Raw genomic sequence first — 17,335 nt, 5'->3', positions numbered from 1 at the left:
CTCTGTTCACTCCTTTCAAGATGTTTCTCCTGATAATTCTGCTGTCCTTATTGCTTGTGGTCTGCAAAGGACTTGCAGCATCCTGTTCACAGAAAACTTGGTTTCTTCCCTTTTCCTTTCTTTTTTTTTATTGAGGTAACATTGGTTTATAATATTACATAAATTTCAGGTGTACATCATTGTATTTCTATTTCTGTGTAGATTACATCATGTTCGCACCCAAAGACTAATTATAATCCATCATCGTACACATGTGCCTAATCATCCCTCTCACCCGACTCTGTTCCCCCTTCCCCTCTGCTAACCATCACTCCAATCTCTGTCTCTATGTATTTGTTGCTGTTGTTGTCTTCTATTTATGAGTGAGTTCATATGGTACTTGACTTTCTCCCTCTGACTTATTTTGCTTAGCATAATACCCTCCAGTCCATCCATGTTGTCACAAATGGCAAGATTTCATCTGTTTTTTATGGCTGAGTAGCATTCCATTATGTATATATACCACATCTTCTTTATCTATTTGTCCCTTGATGGGCACCTAGGTTGCTTCCAGGTCTTGGCTATCATGAATAATACTTTTACTTTCTTTCTCCTACATGCTGTATGTATTCCTTGAAATGCATGATATTTCATATCAGTTATCCTCTGTTTTTTTCTTTTTCCCATTATTCTTTCTTTTGTTGCTCTTACATATGTTAAGAGGTGCCATTCTTTTTTATCCCCAAGAAATGTCTGGCCTCCTGACAACAGTACCAGGAAGATAATTTCAATAGGAAACAATCTATACTTCTCCAAAATTTTTTGGTTCTTGAGAACAAGAACTAGAATGTTTCTTTTTTCAAAATATACATGAAGATGTGGGACAGGGACCAAACTGGCTGCCAAAGATGATTGTCATTGTCTTCTTGGCAGAAATTCCCTCTCAACACCTTTAACGTGTCACTACTCACCTTGTGTTCCATGTCTTCTTTACGGGACATAAAATCCTCAGATCACACCTATTAGGATGGCTACTATCAAAAAACCAGAAAATAGCAAATGTTGGCAAGGATGTGGAGAATTGGAACCTTTATGCAATGTTGGTGGGCACGTAAAATGGTGCAGCTACTATGGAAAATAAGGTCTTGAAGAGGTATTTGTATACCCATGTTCATAGAAACATTATTCACAATAGCCAAAAGGTGGAAGCAACCCATGTGTCCATTGATGGATGAAAGAATAAACAAAACGTAGCATACACATACAAAGAAACATTATTTAGCCTTAAAAAGGGAGGAAATTCTGACACATGCTACAACATGGATGAAACTTGAAGACATTATGCTAAGTGAAATAAGCCAGACCCAAAAGGAGGAAGATAGTATGATTCTATTGTTATGAGGTACTTAGAATAATAGAAATTCAAAGAGACTGAAAGTAGAATTGTGGTTGCCAGATGCTAAGGGGAAGTGAGGAATGGAGAGTTGTTGTTTCATGGGTATAAAATTTCAGTTTTGCAAGGTGAAAAGAGTTCTGGAGATTGGTTGCACAACAATGTGAATGTATTTAACACCACTGAACTGTATACTTAAAAATGGTTAAGATGGTAAATTTTATATTATCTGTATTTTAGTACAATTTAAAAAAATCCTCAGAGACCGATCACTGTGGAAATACACTGGAAGATGTAACTTGGAAAGGGGATTTATAAAAATCTCACTGAATGGCTTTTATAAAATTGGTAGGCCAAATTAACATATAATATTTTAGCACTGGGCAAATGATCAACTTTGTCAATGACTAAATGCATCTAAATTAAAGCATCTTAAAAATCTGCTAAACACCTATTGGATTACCAGAAATGAATCAAAACAATAAAATTCAATGTTGGCAATATTTTGATGAAATAGCTCTCCTAATATGCATTACCTTACCATTATACTATTCTTTTACTATGATTCTATTATACTTTGGCACTTTTTTCTGGAGAAGGATCTGCCAACAATAATAAGGTCTTTAAAAAATGTTTATTTTCTCCAGCGTGGTTATTCCATTTTGGGGAATTTATTCATCCAATGAATAGTCACCAAACTTTTACCTTCTCTATGTCAGGCACTGTTCTGTGTGCTATAAACACAATGGTGAAATCCATATAATCCCTGCCCTCAGAGTTTACAATCCTACAGAGAGAAAGAAACACATTCATGCATGTAGGGGGCATATATTGTTTGGTGCCCAGAATCCATGCTCCCTCTTTCTGATAGCAATAGTCCAAATCTTCTTTAGGAAATATCTCTCTCTAATTTCCACCATTTGAATAAATTGACCACTGACCCAGCCACAACTAATTTAATTCTATCATTGTATTTCACCCCCTGGCCATGGTGATTGGTTCAGAGATGGCACATAACTCATTTGGAGCCAATGAACTGAATAAAGATGTTTTCTGGGGCTTGTGGGAAAGACACATTTTCTTTCACTGTATTTTGTGAAGGTTTGAGGCTTGCTGCTGCCACCGTTGTGATTCCCTGGGGCATGTCAGCTGGAAGATGAAATCAACTCCTGGAGAAAGGCAGAGCGAAGCAACTAGAGAAATGGCTAGATGGTGTCCTCTGAGCCTCTTAATTGAAGGGCCGAGGCAGCTCTACCCTTGGACTTTCAGTAGTGTGAGTGAGGAAGTTCTCTTTTCTGCACAAGCCGGTCTGAATTGCATGCTATCACCTACAACAGAAGGAAAACCAACTCATCATATTTGACGTACTGATGAGATGTCACAATAGAATGACAGGGGTAGAAGTGAGCCAAGGGATTGCATAGGAAGGGAGTGTTGAGGTATATGCTTAAGGAAATAGCTAAGAAGAATAGACCAATTTATACCAAGATGTTTATAGCAACCTTGTTCCTAAGAGGAAAAAATTGGAAATAATCCAAATGTTCAACAATAGGCACATTATTAAGTACATCATTGCATATAAATATAATGTACATACCAATATGATGAAAAGTCATTAAAATTGACAGATATGTGCACTGTTTGGATACATAGTAATAGTCTGTTTTGTTAAGTGCTCAGAACTCAATGAGATATTAACATGAAATAGTGTAATGTTTTTCAATCATTGTGCTCTGTCAAGTCCCCCTCCACCCCTTTCTTTATCTTAGCAACATTTTTGGCCCATCCCATAGGTTTCCAGTCCCTTTCAGTTGTTCAAACTCCAGGCTTACATCTGATTTCAATTTGAGTTCATCTCCTTCCCCCAGCCCCAGCACAGCCTGGCAGCTTCACTTAGGAAGGAGGGGATGTGAGCTGCTCTTTCATTGTCTCCTTACTGCAGCATCTTAGAAAGAAGGTGTGTGGGGGTCTGATTTGGGGATTATTTGTCTCTCAACTTCCATCCATTTTCAAGTCCCAGTTCCTATGGTGCTGGAGACTGGAAGAGGAAGAGAGACAGAGATCTTAAGATCCTAACTTGAGAGTGGGCTTTCTTGGCATGGTTGCTGGCCATCATCTTAAGTTCCATCTCTTTGTCTCCTCTGTCCTCTGGGCTCCTCACCTGTGAGGCCACAGGGGCTAGTTTACTCCTTTACAACTCTGAGTTAATATGAGCCTCAAACTCCTCCCAAGGCCAAAGACTTTCATTCTCTCCCTTAACAATTGTTTCCTCTTATGTGCTGGTGATGAGGCAGGTGGGTTGACATTAGTTAGAATGATGGTAGGGAAGAGTAGGGCTAATTTGGCTGTCTCCTAATAAGGAGGTCCTGGCTCCAATTTTTGGCAGCTGCCTTTCAAATATGGGATACTTAGAGCCTGTTGTTTTCAGGTATAGGCCCTACTGCCAATTCCAGGACAATAGTCCTATTGAACATCCTATTTCATGTATTGTTCAAGTCTTACATATCTCAATTGATGTTCTCTCTACTTGTTCTATCAATTACTCAGAGAAGAGGGAAGGAATCTCCAATTATAATTGTAAATTTGTCTATTTCTCCTTTCAATTCTATCAGTTTTGTTTTAGGTTTTTTGAAGCTTTGTTTTTAGGTGCTTATGTATTTAGGGTTATTACGTCTTCCTGATGAATTGACCCCTCCATCAATATAAAGTGTCCCTCTTTATTCCTGGTAGTATTTCTTGTTCTGAGATCTGCTTTTCTCATATCAACATAGCTACTCGAGTGATTTTTTGGGTAGTGTTTGTATGGTTTATCTTTTTTTACATTTGTTTACTTCTAACTTACTTATGTCTTTATGTTTAACATGAATATCTTGTAGACTTCATATAATTTAGTTTTGATTTTTAAATCCAGTCTTGCAATATGTGCCTTTTGATAGTAGTGGTTAGATTTTGTAATATATTATTGATATGATTGTAGTTAAGTCTACCATGTTGATATTTGTTTTATTTTTATCCCATATTGTTCCTTTTCCACTCTTCCTGCCTCCTTTGGATTAATTGGTTATTGTTTTAGGATTCCGTTTTATCTCCACTATTGGATTATTTGTTATTCCTCTGTTTTATTTGTAAATTGTTGGTTTAAGGCTTAAAATACACATTTTTAACTTACCATAGTTTATTTTCAAATAATATTATACTGCTTCAAGTATAGTGTAAGAAACCAATGACAGTATACTTCCATTTTCCCCTTCCTATCCTTCATGCTATTGTTTTAATAGATTTTACTTTTATATATGTTGTAACTCCCATAATTCGTTGTTATTACTTTGCTTTAAATAGTCAATTATCTTTTAAGGAAATTAAAAATAAGAAAAATATCTTATATTTACCTACATATTATCATTTCTGGCATTTTTCATTTCTTTGTGTAGATCCAAGTTCCATCTGGTTTCCTTCTTCCTGAAGAACTTCATGAAGAATTACACTCTTATAGTGCAAGTCTGCTGTGGAGAAATTCTTTCAGTTTTTCTCATCTGAAAGTCTTTATTTCACCTTTAGTTTTGCACTGGGTGTAGAAATTTAGTTTGATAGTTATTTTTTTTTCCTTTTTCAGCACTTGAAAGATATCACTCCATTGTCTTCAGGCTTGCATAATTTCTGACAAGAAAGTTGTAGTAATTTATATCTTTATTCCTTTGTCTATAATGTCCCTTTTTTTTCTGGTTACTTTTAAGATTTTTCTCCTTATCACAGGTTTTCATCAATTTGATTATATTGTGCCTTGGTGTAGTTTTCATTGTTTATAGTGCTAATTTGAGCTCCTTGGATCTTTGAGCTTATAGTTTTCATCAATTTTGAAAAAATTTCAAGCACTATTTCTTCAAATATTTTTTCTATCTTTCTTCTCTTACTTCTTTGGATTCTAATTATATTTACGCTAGACAACTTGGTAATATCCCACAGGTCACTGAGGTTCTTTTCATTTTTTCTATCATTTTTCTCTCCTTGTGTTTCATGTTGAATTCAAGTTCATTTCTCTTTTCTTCTGGAATGTCTAGTCTGTAAATTCCACTTAGTAAAATTTTCATTTTAAATATTGTATTTCTCATTTGCTTATCCTTCTTACCTTTCACCTATCTCCTCATTATACTCACATTTTCCTTGAAATCTTTGCGCATATCACATATTTATGATACATTTTAATGTTTTTGTTTGATAATTCCATTTCTCTATTATTTATGGAACTTTTTCTATGACTGATTTTTCTCCTGTTTATGTGTCACATTTTTCTGCTTCTTAGAAGTCTAGTAATTTTTTATTGAATGTAGGATATTATAATTTTTTTCATCGTCGAGTGCTAGATATTATTTTGTTCCTTTAAAGCGTATTGGAGTTCATTCTGACAGGCAATCAAATTACTTATGGATCAGTTGGCCCTTTCAAAGCTTGTTTTAAGCTCTTAAAGCATATGTCAGAGTGGTCTTTACTCAAGAGCTGATTTAGTCCCATACCTAAGGTGTGACTTTTTCTGGGGTCGATGCTGAGTTCAGTGGGGTTCTCGCACTTGGGTGCTCATCATTCCCAGGCCGCTGTGAACTCTGGGAATGTTTTGGCTTAAGCTTGTGGTAATGGTCCTCTTCCTGGAGGTTGTTCTTTGCCGCCTTGTGGGGTTTTATGTGAAGCATGTGCAGATTGCTTTTTCACTCAAAGACTCACGGAGACCCCATTCAGATTTCTGGAACTTTTTCTCTGTGTAGTTCCTCCTATCTGTACTCGGCCCTAAATTCTAGCTGCCTTGGCTTCCCTGACCTTTAATCTCTGTCACCTCAATTTGATGAGACTGTCAGGATGTGTTTGAGTTCTCCCTCTGCCTGAACTGCAGCTCAGAAATTGCCTCCAGGCAGGAAGCCGGGAAGACCCTGTAACTCACTGCACTCAGGGATCAGTCCTGTGCTGCCTGTTCTCTGTTGTCTGAAGGCAGTTTGTTCTGTTTTAGTTTTTGTATGGTAGAAGGTAGTTTTGTCTCTTATTTTCTCATGCTTCTCTCTTTTGAAGAGACCTAAAAAAGGCTATAGAGATATGATGTGTTAAGTTCACAGGACTTTTTTTGGGAGTATGGGGTAAAGAAGGATTACAGCAATGTATTTAATAGCATGAGCCTATAGGTGTGAGGCAAGTGGGGCTACTCTGCAAATATATAAAAGGCTTTCTAGAGAAACAGAAATTAACGGAGGTGATGCCCAGCAGCCAGATGTAAAGTAGGGAGAGCTGGGCCACTGGTTCTTAAGCTCTAATGCAAAGAGAAGATTTAACGGGTGTTTGTTAAAAGAGCGGATTCTAGGCTCCTACAAGAAATCCTGATTCAGAAGGTCTAGGGTGGAACCTCATAATTTGTATTTTTAACAGGCATCCTAAGGTGATTTTTTTTTTTGAAGATGGCACCTGAGCTAACATCTGTTAACAATCTTTTTTTTTTTTCTTCTTCTTCTTCTCCCCAAAGCCCCCCAGTACCCAGTTGTATAGTCTAGCTGCAGTTCCTTCTAGTTGTGCTATGTGGGACGCCACCTCAACATGGCCTGACCAGCAGTGCTAGGTCTGCCCCCAGGACCCGAACCGGTGAAACCCTGGGCTGCCAAAGTGGAGCACACGAACTTAACCACTCAGCCACGGGGCCAGCCCCAACTAGGGTGATTCTGATGCAGATGGTCTCTGGACCATTCTGAGGGAAACATCAGCTAAGGATCCCAGAGGGGTGTCCTGATGTGAGCCTATATAATTCCATCTCATGCACATGGGCAGGGCCCTTCACATGTGTAAAAGACTAGAAGAGGAGGAAGGATGGGGTGATAAGGGGCCAATGAGAAAGCAGTTGGCCTTCAGCACCAGATGGAAGATCACGGAATAGAAGCGTGTGAGCAAGAGGTGACAGGGTATCAGGTACAAGAATCGCTTTCCCTTGCAGGTCTGGACTATGTACAGAAGGTGCACTTCGGGATTATGTTGCTGAAGGCCTCCACCAGGGACAGGTTCAGGCACAGGATCAAGAGCAGCCCTGAAGGAAAACGGCTGGAGTCAAAGCAGAATGAAACGCACTCTGCTGGCTGACCCGCCAGCAGCTACAAATATGGATTTAAATGAACCTTCGTCTCAATGGTGATCTGGCCTTTTTCATGAAATGCTCACCTCCAGCTCAGTGAGCTCTCTAGGGACACGATTTCAGTTTTGTAGTGATTCATGCTGGGTCATTACATTGGCCAAATTGCCTTGGTGCTGCATTGGAGAGCTCAGTAGAAACAGAGAGAGCGGGGTTGATTTTTCCATCAGAGTTCCAAAAAGCCCTATCTCAGCAAGAAGTCAAGAATTCAGGTCGACTGAGTGCTGCTGAGAATCCTTTATTAGTTTTCTCTCAATGTATCACCAGCGAGGAGTCACATCTTCCTACTTTCTGTCCAAACCCACTCACTACCACTAGTGCTTGGAGCAAAGAGAAGCCTTTCAACTACAGATGAAGAAACGACACAGAAGGAGTCCTTGGGGACAGAATCCGTTCTCTGACCAACAGACCGCTGCGTGGCTTCTTCAGAGCAGGAAGTGCACTTAGGCTTGTGAGAAAGGAGAGAACGGTGGACGTTCATGTTAATTTCTGACACTAAGGAAGATGAGAACAGAGGTGAACCAATGGGGAAATGTCTTCTTAGCTTATTTTACGGTCTTTGGTGATTGAAGACAGCTCACAATGCCAAGAACTGACCCTGTTCAGAAGAGACTGACAACAAAGAAAGAAAATATCATTTCCATGGAAAGCCAACCTGCTGTGTGGGGAGTCAAAAAATCGCAATGTTGCAAGACTTCACAGTCACAGTTACAAACTGTTAATCACATTTCCATGGTGGGTGTTCTCAGAAGAGTCCCAGAAATCTTATTCCTGGAGCTGATTGGTGAATTAAGGAGGAGACTTTATTAAATGAAATACAGAGACCCCTTCCCTCTGTGGAGAAGAAAAACTGTTTTCAGCTAACATGTACTTATTGAATATCATAGATTATTTGTTTTCTCTCTATGAATTGTAGCATGATTTCCCAAGTGAGTTTTCCGAATATTCACCCTTTGGGATGTTACATAGGAAAAGAGTTTCATAGTAAAATTTTGGGGAACCATTGCCTACTACTTCTTCCTTGTGGACAGTCATTTTGCATGTAGATATATCAAAGATACTGAGAAGTCCTATGGTGTAGAAACTTACTTAACTTTGAACAAAACCTCATGTGTTCTAAACTTAATGGGTCATGGTACCATTTTTTCAGATACCTAATGGCACCCTGAAGGGCTTGTGTGCTCTGAAACATTCTTGAGAAATGTTACTTAGTACCACCAACAGAAGGATTAGACTCATCAATGCTGGGTCAGATATCACCAAAGGTTGACCGTCACAATGAGATACCTTCACACACCTATTAGGATGGCTCTCAAATAAAAAATACTGACAATATCAAGTGTTAGCAAACATGCAAGAACAATCAGAACTCTCATAAATTGCAGGTGGAATGCAAAATGGTGCACGCACTCTGGAAAACAGTTAGGCAGTTCCTTACAACATTACATATACACATACTGTTTTACCCAGCAAATTACTTCAAAGTATTTATCCTACAAAAATGTAAACCTATGTTCATACAAAACCTTGTACATGAATGTTTATAGCAGCTTTACTTATAATTGCCAAGAACTTGAAACAATCCAAACATTATTCAGTGGGTGTATGGATAAATAAATTGTTATACATCCACACAGTGGAATTCTATTAAACAGGAAAAGGGGATGGACTGCTGATACATAACAACATAGACAAATCTCATATGCATTATGCTAGGTGGAAGATTCCAGTCCAAACATTTACATACTATATGATTCCATTTATATGACATTTTTTTACATTTAATTTATTTTATCAAAATAACATAATTGAGGAACCATTGGATAACTCTATTGTTGTCAGGTGCAATAAAAACAAAATTAAACCCCAAATCATCAAGAAAACCTGTATTCCTGGCTTTCTTGTATACACATGATGTGACTGTAGAGAGACAAGGCTGGCCTGGTGGCCCCACCCCATAGGGGCAGCTCCTGGAAGACTAATAAATTCAGCATGATGGAAGACTGCTCCCTGAGAGGGTGGAGACTGGGAGAGGCAGGCCGAGTGCCTCTTCTGGAAAACCATCTCAATGCACTGGAGACCTCCAAGAAAAGCAAGTGTCCCCAAAGTGAAGTTCCATAGTACCAAAGCAGACTCCTTCAGGCAGCCACGGTCTCGACAGTCCTGGGCTGTTTGGTCCATTATGTGCAAAACTACCTGTTTGGCGCCACACCACTATCTCTGAAAAAAAAGTCCTTCCTGTGATAAGCATTCCTCATAGGAGCTGATTTCCTAAATCCACATGTCCCCACATCAGGGCTGGTTTGCCTACCTTCATTTCCCCTCCAAGTGCTTTTTCTTGCCCTAAAAATACTCATTTAACCAATAGCTGGGGCCCCAGATCAGGTATTGCCATCAGCAGCCACTGGTGCATCTGGAGAAGGCTCGGCTCTTGAGCGTGGGGGATGCAGGGAGGGAGAAAGACAAACCAGCATTGTGAATGGCTTCCTTCTCCCAGGGCCAGAAAGGGTAGAAAAGAAGGCAACATGAAGTTAAGGCCCTGTGAGTAGTCTAGCAGGTCCTTAGAAGCAGCTTCTCTGAAACAAGCTCTCTGTCCCCATAGAAAGGGAGCAGAAATGTGGTGCCTGCTGACTTCCCTTCCTCCCCTGGTAGCCTGAGTGCAGGTGCGAAGTCAGCTGGAAGACAGGCAGTCTAGGGGATGTGGTCAACGTGTAGGCATTGATGTCCTCGGTGTGGGCCACCCGATGCAGGGATGGCTTAGAAGCGCTCCGGTTGATTTTCGGTAGAGAGTGTTGGAGCAACTCGATGGAAGACAAGATCTGGGGAAAAAGAGGACTCTCCTCCTTAACTTTCTTCACGCAGTCAGCCACAAGCCTCTTCATTGCTTTGGGGCAGTTCTTGTATAGCTTACTAAGGTCTGGGGAGGCACACCCTCGGCCCACCATGAAGATGATCTGATCTCAGTTGTTTCCCGGGATGTGGGAGTAAGGCAGTTCCCCGTCATGAGCTCATAGAGTACAATGCGATAAGAGTAGACATCGGACTGGAAGCTGAACGGGTGATTATCCTGCATTCGGATCACCTCTGGGGCCATCCACAGGACAGAGCCAGTAGGTTGTTCAACCTGCTGAGAACCACTCCAGAGCGACTTGACTGTCGCCAAACCAAAGTCTCCAATTTTCACTGTCAGGCCTTCATGGAGAAATATATTGTTGGATTTCATATCTCTGTGGATGATGTTTTTTGCATGCAAATAGTCCATTCCCTGAGCCGTCTGCCAGGCGATGTCAATCAACTGGAACATCTGGAACTTGGTCTCCTGGACATGCAGGTGTTTGTAGAGGCTGCTGCCCTCACAGCACTGGGTCACAATTGCCAGGTTGTCCTTCGTCATGTACCCCGTGAAGAGCAGGATTTTCACGTGCCGTGTTTTACCCAGGACAGCCACCTCGTTCCTGAACGCCTAGAACTGCTCTGGTGTGGGGTCAACAACCTTTAAGATTTTCACTGCAACGTCTCCGTGCCATTTCCCCTTATACACAGTTCCAAAGGAGCCTGACCCAATCCAAGTGGAGAGCATCACTTCACTTGCTTCTATTTCCCAGTAATAGCTTGAATCTCTCTGACCACGAGGTCTAATTTTGTTTTTCTCCTGGGTCCCGGATCCTGGTGCCTGCTCTCTCTGTGCTGGCACAGGGGTTTTAGGCTGTGACCAGCCCGTTGGGCTCAGATTGTTGGGGCTGCTGGACAAGACTGAAGGTGAAGCTCATTCACTGTGACTTCGAATTGCATCCTCAATCATCCTGCTGTCCACAGTCAGGGTGGTGCTGACCATGTGGACATTAGGTGTGGACGTCGACCTCTGCCTCTGGGAGAGGGAACCTTCAGAGGAGGGACTGGAGGTGTTGAATGTGAAGGCGTGGGGCGTGGAGTATCTGTGCTGGGAACTAACAGGCATCCGGGAAACAGACTCTCGCATCCGACGCATTGTCAAGGAAGGCAGTGCTGGGACTCCACTATCACCAGTAGTGGAATTTGGAAACAGTAAGAGTTGTCTGATGTTACTCCAGTCCACACACATAGTAGGTACTTTGGTGCTACAGTGCTCATGAAATTTGTAGCCACAAGTCTGACATTGAAATCCATTTAGCAAGAACTTCTGACAGATGTCACAAAAGGCAAGCTTCAGAAAGGTCTTCCGAGCAAAGTTGTGTGTTGTGAGAGGAACATGATCCAGGAAATCTACTTGAAGTTCTTCTCCAATCAATGAGGCAGCATCAGTATTCCAATCTAAACGTGCTTTTTTACCTTTGTGTTAGTGGAGAAGTCTGAACACTGCACAGCACTCCGGTTGCAGGCCCCTCACCTTGAGTGCTTTCATAAGGCAGTCATGCAAGCTCATTCCATTTCGCACATTGACCACCGTTCTTTGCTTATTTGGCAAGAAAACACGGATAGTGTTGCTTGTCTCAGAAGAGTCCGTAAGTTTGCCATCATCTGACGCCCGACGCTGATAGCCAAACTGCTGAACTATTGTAGGGGAGATACAGCTGGGGCCATCAAACACCGCGTCTTTGAATCCAAAACCATTGCTGATCGTCTTCCAGGGCCCCTGTATGTACTCCATTGATGCAGCTTACCAATACTTAAACCTGAGGGAGCCGGGCCGAGTCGGTGTCCCGTCGTCCGGCTGCAGCGTCTGATCCGCTCCTCCTCCCCCAGGCAGGTGGGGGAGCGGGAGGCGGTCACATTCGGCGCGTCCCCAGCCCAGGGGACGGGGCCCCGGCAGCCCCCGCATCGCTGCACTCGCGCTCGGCGCCTCAGGGCACACGCCCTAAAGCCCGGCCAGCTGGCCCTCTTCGGGGCCCAAAGAGAGCGGCAGGGAGGCCTTCCAGTCCGCTCGCTCTAGTCTTACTCCCGCCATCTAAGATGGCTGCCCAGCACCCGCGATGAAGAGACTCTCCCATTTATATGACATTTTTAAAAAGGCAAAAATATAGGAGAAGAGAACAGATTAGCAGTTGGTAATCTGAGGGGTCTTTTTAAAAGAGTGGCCCTGAGCTAACATCTGTTGCCAATCTCAGATTAGTTGCTAGGGATGATAGGTGGGCAGAGGGTGTGAACACAAAGGGAAAGCCTAAAGGAATTCTGTGGAGTGCTGAAATTGTTGTGTATTCTGCCTATGGTGGTGGTTATGAGAATCTATGTGTATGTAAAAACGTATACAACTTTACACCAAGAAAGTAAGTTTTGCGGTGTGTAAATTTTAAAAATTAAAATAAAAAGATGATTGAGTTGGTAATATTTATCTAAATAGAGAATTTTGACCCAGTAACTTTACTTCTTGGAATTTACCCTCCTGATAAGTTTTCACAAGTACCTACGAATACGTGTATATATTTTTTCATTTTAGCATTGTTTATAATAGCATAAAAAAGAAAATAACATAAATATCCATTGATATGGAACTGCTTAAGTAATTCATTGAATGTTCAAATAATAAAACACAAGGCAGTCATTAAAATAATAAGTTACTTAATATCTTGACCCAAGAGTGAAAGACAAAGACTGAGGAAATGTTCCAGATTAAAGAAGGCTAAAGAGATGTAGTAACTGCAAACAACATGTGATTTTGGATTGAATACTAGACATGGAAAAGAACATGAATGGGACAATTGGCAAAATTTGAGTAAGGCCTATATATTAGAAAGTAGTATTGTATAATTTTCAGTGCCTTGATTTTGGTAATTGTAGCGTAGTATTAAGATATATAACATTTGGGGAGTTTGGGGTGGTAGGAATTTTCTGCAATATTTTTGCAACTCTTTTTTTTTAAAGATTGGCCCTGAGCTAACATCTGTTGCCAATCTTTTTTTTCCCTTCTTCTTCTTCTCTCCAAAGCACCCCAGTACGTACCTGTATATTCTAGTTGTGGGTCCTTCTAGTTCTGCTGTGTGGGACGCCGCCTCAGCATGGCTTGATGAGTGGTGCTAGGTCTGCACCCAGGATCTGAACAGGCAAAACCCTGGGCCACCGAAGCAGAGTGCACAAACTTAACCACTTGGTCACAGGGCAGGCCCCTGCAACGTTTCTGTAAGTCTGAAATTAGCTCAAATAAAAAGTTCTAAAAAATAGAAGAAAAGAATGAGATAACTCATAATAAGATAGAAAAAACTCAAAACTCCACGAAGATATCATTTCTTGCCTATCAGATTGGAAAAAGACTAAAAGTTTGACAAAACAGTATGTTGGAAATAGGTATTCTCATATATTGCTGGTGGGAATTGCAAAGGGTACAATTCTTATAGAGGGGAATTTGGCAAGACCTAGCAAAAATCATATATACATTTTCCCTTTAATCCATTAATCCCCATTTTGGGAATCTATCCCAAATATACACTGGCAAAATACAAAAGGACAAATGCAGAAAGCTATTCAACCAAGAAAAGGAAAAATACAAAAAGTATACATGTTTGCTTATATTTTAAAAAGTATGGAAAGATAAAGCATTAAAAATAGTTTTATATAGCCGAGGGAAGCAATAGGACAGAGGGAATATACATAGAAATTAGACTTCTTTGAATATACTTTATTTTGTATTTTTAACTTTGGAATCATGTAATAGTATGGAGAATTCTAAAACAAAGCTAAATAAATGAAAAAAAGCAATCACTGAAAATTGAAAGTAAAATCAAACAAATGAACTTGTTCCTAGGTGGGACATAGTTCCAAAAAAAGAACTATTCCAATTGACTTTCAAACAGAATAATTTGACTGTATGTCCTTTGTGGGAATATGCCCTAAGAATATAAACTAGACTACCCAAACAAGAAAACTCCCCACATAGGAAACCGTTTTCAGTAATTATATTGTTGATGTGGTGTTGATATTGTTATTTGGAGACTTCTATGCATGTTATTATAGACAAAGTAATTATGCTGGTATTGATGAGAATTGAGGTTTTTGGCATGGTTGAAAGCATATACAAATGTAAAATTGATGAGGTTGTATAAAAACCCTGTAGCCCTGAATTTGAATTGGAAATATCAGTATGAACTCAGGATGTATTTTATCCTCAACAAAACAAATTTTTTAGCTTCATCCACCAAAAATGCCTAGAAACAATGACCAAACCTGTAGCAGTAAGCATGACTACAATCTAGACTATATTGTCACTTGCTACTAAAAGGAACCAAGACTTTTGGAGAAATGGTTACTTCCGGGTCTGAGGCACATGAACTTGGAAATTTTGTCATACCAGAAAGAAAAGAAGCATTAAATACTACTAGAATGATGTCAAAAGGTCTGAAGAGCTAACCTGAATAATTTCTCATTGACAGGAGATGGGACAATTTCAGCATCAATAAGGAAAATACAGTAGTCCCCCCTTATCCTCTGTTTCACTTTCCATGGTTTCAGTTACCTGTAGTGAACCATGGTCCAAAAATATTAAATGGACTATTCCAGAAGTAAACAATTCATAAGTTTTAAATTGCAAACCATTCTGTGTAGCATGAGGAAATTTCATTCCATCTCATTCCATCCTGCCCAGGACGTGAACCATCCATTTGTCCAGTGGACCCACACCATACATGCTACCCAACCATTAGTGACTTACTAGCCGTCTGGGTTATCAGATGGACTGTCGTGGTATTGCAGTGCTTGTGTTCAAGTAACCCTTATTTTACTTAATAATGGCCCCAAAGCACAAGAGTTGTGATGCCAGCAATTCTGATATGTCAAAGAAGCTGCAAAGTGCTTCTTTTAAGTGAAAAGGTGAAAGTCTTCAACTTAATAAGGAAAGAAAAATTATATGTGAGTTTGATAAGATCTACAGTAACTTTTATTACAGTATATTGTTATAATTACTCTATTTTAGTACTAGTCATTGTTGTTAATCTCTTACTGTGCCTAATTTATAAATTTAACTCTATCGTGGGTATGTATGTACAGGAAAAAACAGTATATATAGGGTTCAGTACTCTGTGGTTTCAGGCATCCATGGGGCGTCTCGGAATGTGTCCCCAGTGGATAAGAGGGGATTACTGTAACTGCAATGTTTAAATCTATAGGTTGATAGTGATACCACAAAGGGAAAACCTTCATTGGTTTCATTGGATATCTTCGGACAGTTTCAGGGAACCATCTCATTTTTTTGAAAACAAGTAAATTAAAGGAAAGAATTAGAAGTCTATTTTGATTTTCTCTTATGATCTGTATCTCAGAGTAATCAAATAGTAGATAAAGGAAAATTTCTCTTTAAAGGAATTTAATTGATAAATGAAGAACTAGCAAACTCAAGATATCATCAGGGAATGACCATCGATGACTGATGTCATCAGAGAGAGAGATCATCAGACATCATGTCCCTCCTGAAGAAGTAGTCCTGCCAAAAAAAGAAAACAGTTAACCTAAATCTGGTCAAGACTCCAGATCTTATTACTGATTTACAGGAGATAGAGGGACAGAGAAACGTGCTGAATGAGACCACAGAGATATAATTGACAATACTCAGACTGTGGAAAACTTTACAGGACAATGAGATCCCATTTCTTCAACAAATATTTTAGAGAAAGAAAAAAGATGGAGAATAAATTGTTGGTAAAAAGAGACTTAGAAGACATAACAAGCCACTGGGATTCTGATTTAAATAAACGACAAACAAGATTATAATATAATCAGGGAAAAGTGAACACTGGCTAGATTTGATAATATTAAGGAATAATTTTTAGGTCTGATGATATTAAACAAAAGAGTTCTTTATTAATTTTTTTCAGTATTAAAGAAAAAAATTGTGTATTAAAGAAAAAAGTTCCCATCTTTTAGAGCAGGGGGTGATAAACTGTGGCCTTGGGCCAAATCTGGCCCACAGCCGGTTGAGTGATAAAATTTACTGGAGACAGCCACTCCCTTAGTTTGCATCTTGTCCATGGTGCTTTTGTACTACCCTGGCAGACTGAGTAGTCAGGACAGATACCTTATCTGGCCATTTGCTGACTGACCCAGTTCAGAGCTGCCTACTGACACACTTATGGATGAAATGGTGCGATGCCTGGGGTTTGCTTCCAGATATTCCAGGGTGGAGAGTGGCTGGTAATACAGAGGAGTCGGGATTGACCAGATTGAATTTGGGTTTATAGTTTTGGTTCATTATACTATTCTCTCTACTTTTATGTATTTTTGAAATTTTTCATAATGAAATATTTTAAAAATAACATAACTCTGTCCATAGGAAAACTATTAGAAATAATAAACAGCTACAGCAAAGTTGCAGGGTATAAAATCAACATACATAAATCAGTAGCATTTCTATACACTACCAATGAACTAACAGAAAAAGAACTCAAGAACTCAATCCCATTCACGATCGCAACAAAAAGAATAAAATACCTTGGGGTAAATTTAACCAAGGAAGTGAAAGATCTATACAACGAAAACTACAAGACTTTCCTGAAAGAAATTGATGACAACATGGAAAGACATTCCACGCACATGGATTGGAAGAATAAACACAGTTAAAATGTCCATACTATCTAAAGCAATCTATAGATTCAATGCTATCCCAGTCAGAATCCCAATGACATTCTTTACAGAAATTGAACAAAGAATCCTAAAATTCATATGGGGGAACAAAAGACCCTGAATTGCTAAAGCAATCCTGAGAAAGAAGAACAAAGCCGGAGGCATCACAATCCCTGACTTCAAAGCATACTACAAAGCTACAGTAATCAAAACAAAAACAAAAACAGGTGCACAGATCAATGGAACAGAATTGAAAGCCCAGAAATAAAACCACACATCTATGGATA

General features: G+C 39.8%; 1 protein-coding gene and 1 pseudogene across 1 annotated transcript in view; one reads left to right on the top strand and one right to left on the bottom strand.

The window, feature by feature from the left end:
- URB2 (URB2 ribosome biogenesis homolog) overlaps positions 1-16,897 on the top strand; it is a 131,282-nt gene extending 114,385 nt beyond the window's left edge. Inside the window, exons 13-14 of the transcript XR_006519547.2 lie at positions 13,428-13,619; positions 15,792-16,897. The gene's annotated coding sequence lies outside the window, so the exon portion shown is untranslated. The remainder of the gene's footprint in view (positions 1-13,427; positions 13,620-15,791) is intronic.
- On the bottom strand, positions 9,999-12,229 carry LOC106843703 (RAF proto-oncogene serine/threonine-protein kinase pseudogene; annotated as a pseudogene).
- Positions 16,898-17,335: the final 438 nt, after the last annotated feature.

Source organism: Equus asinus, chromosome 2 (genome assembly GCF_041296235.1).
Source record: "Equus asinus isolate D_3611 breed Donkey chromosome 2, EquAss-T2T_v2, whole genome shotgun sequence".
NCBI lineage: Eukaryota > Metazoa > Chordata > Mammalia > Perissodactyla > Equidae > Equus > Equus asinus.
The sequence above is the reverse complement of the archived record's forward strand: the minus strand, read 5'-3'. Positions and strand labels throughout refer to the sequence as shown.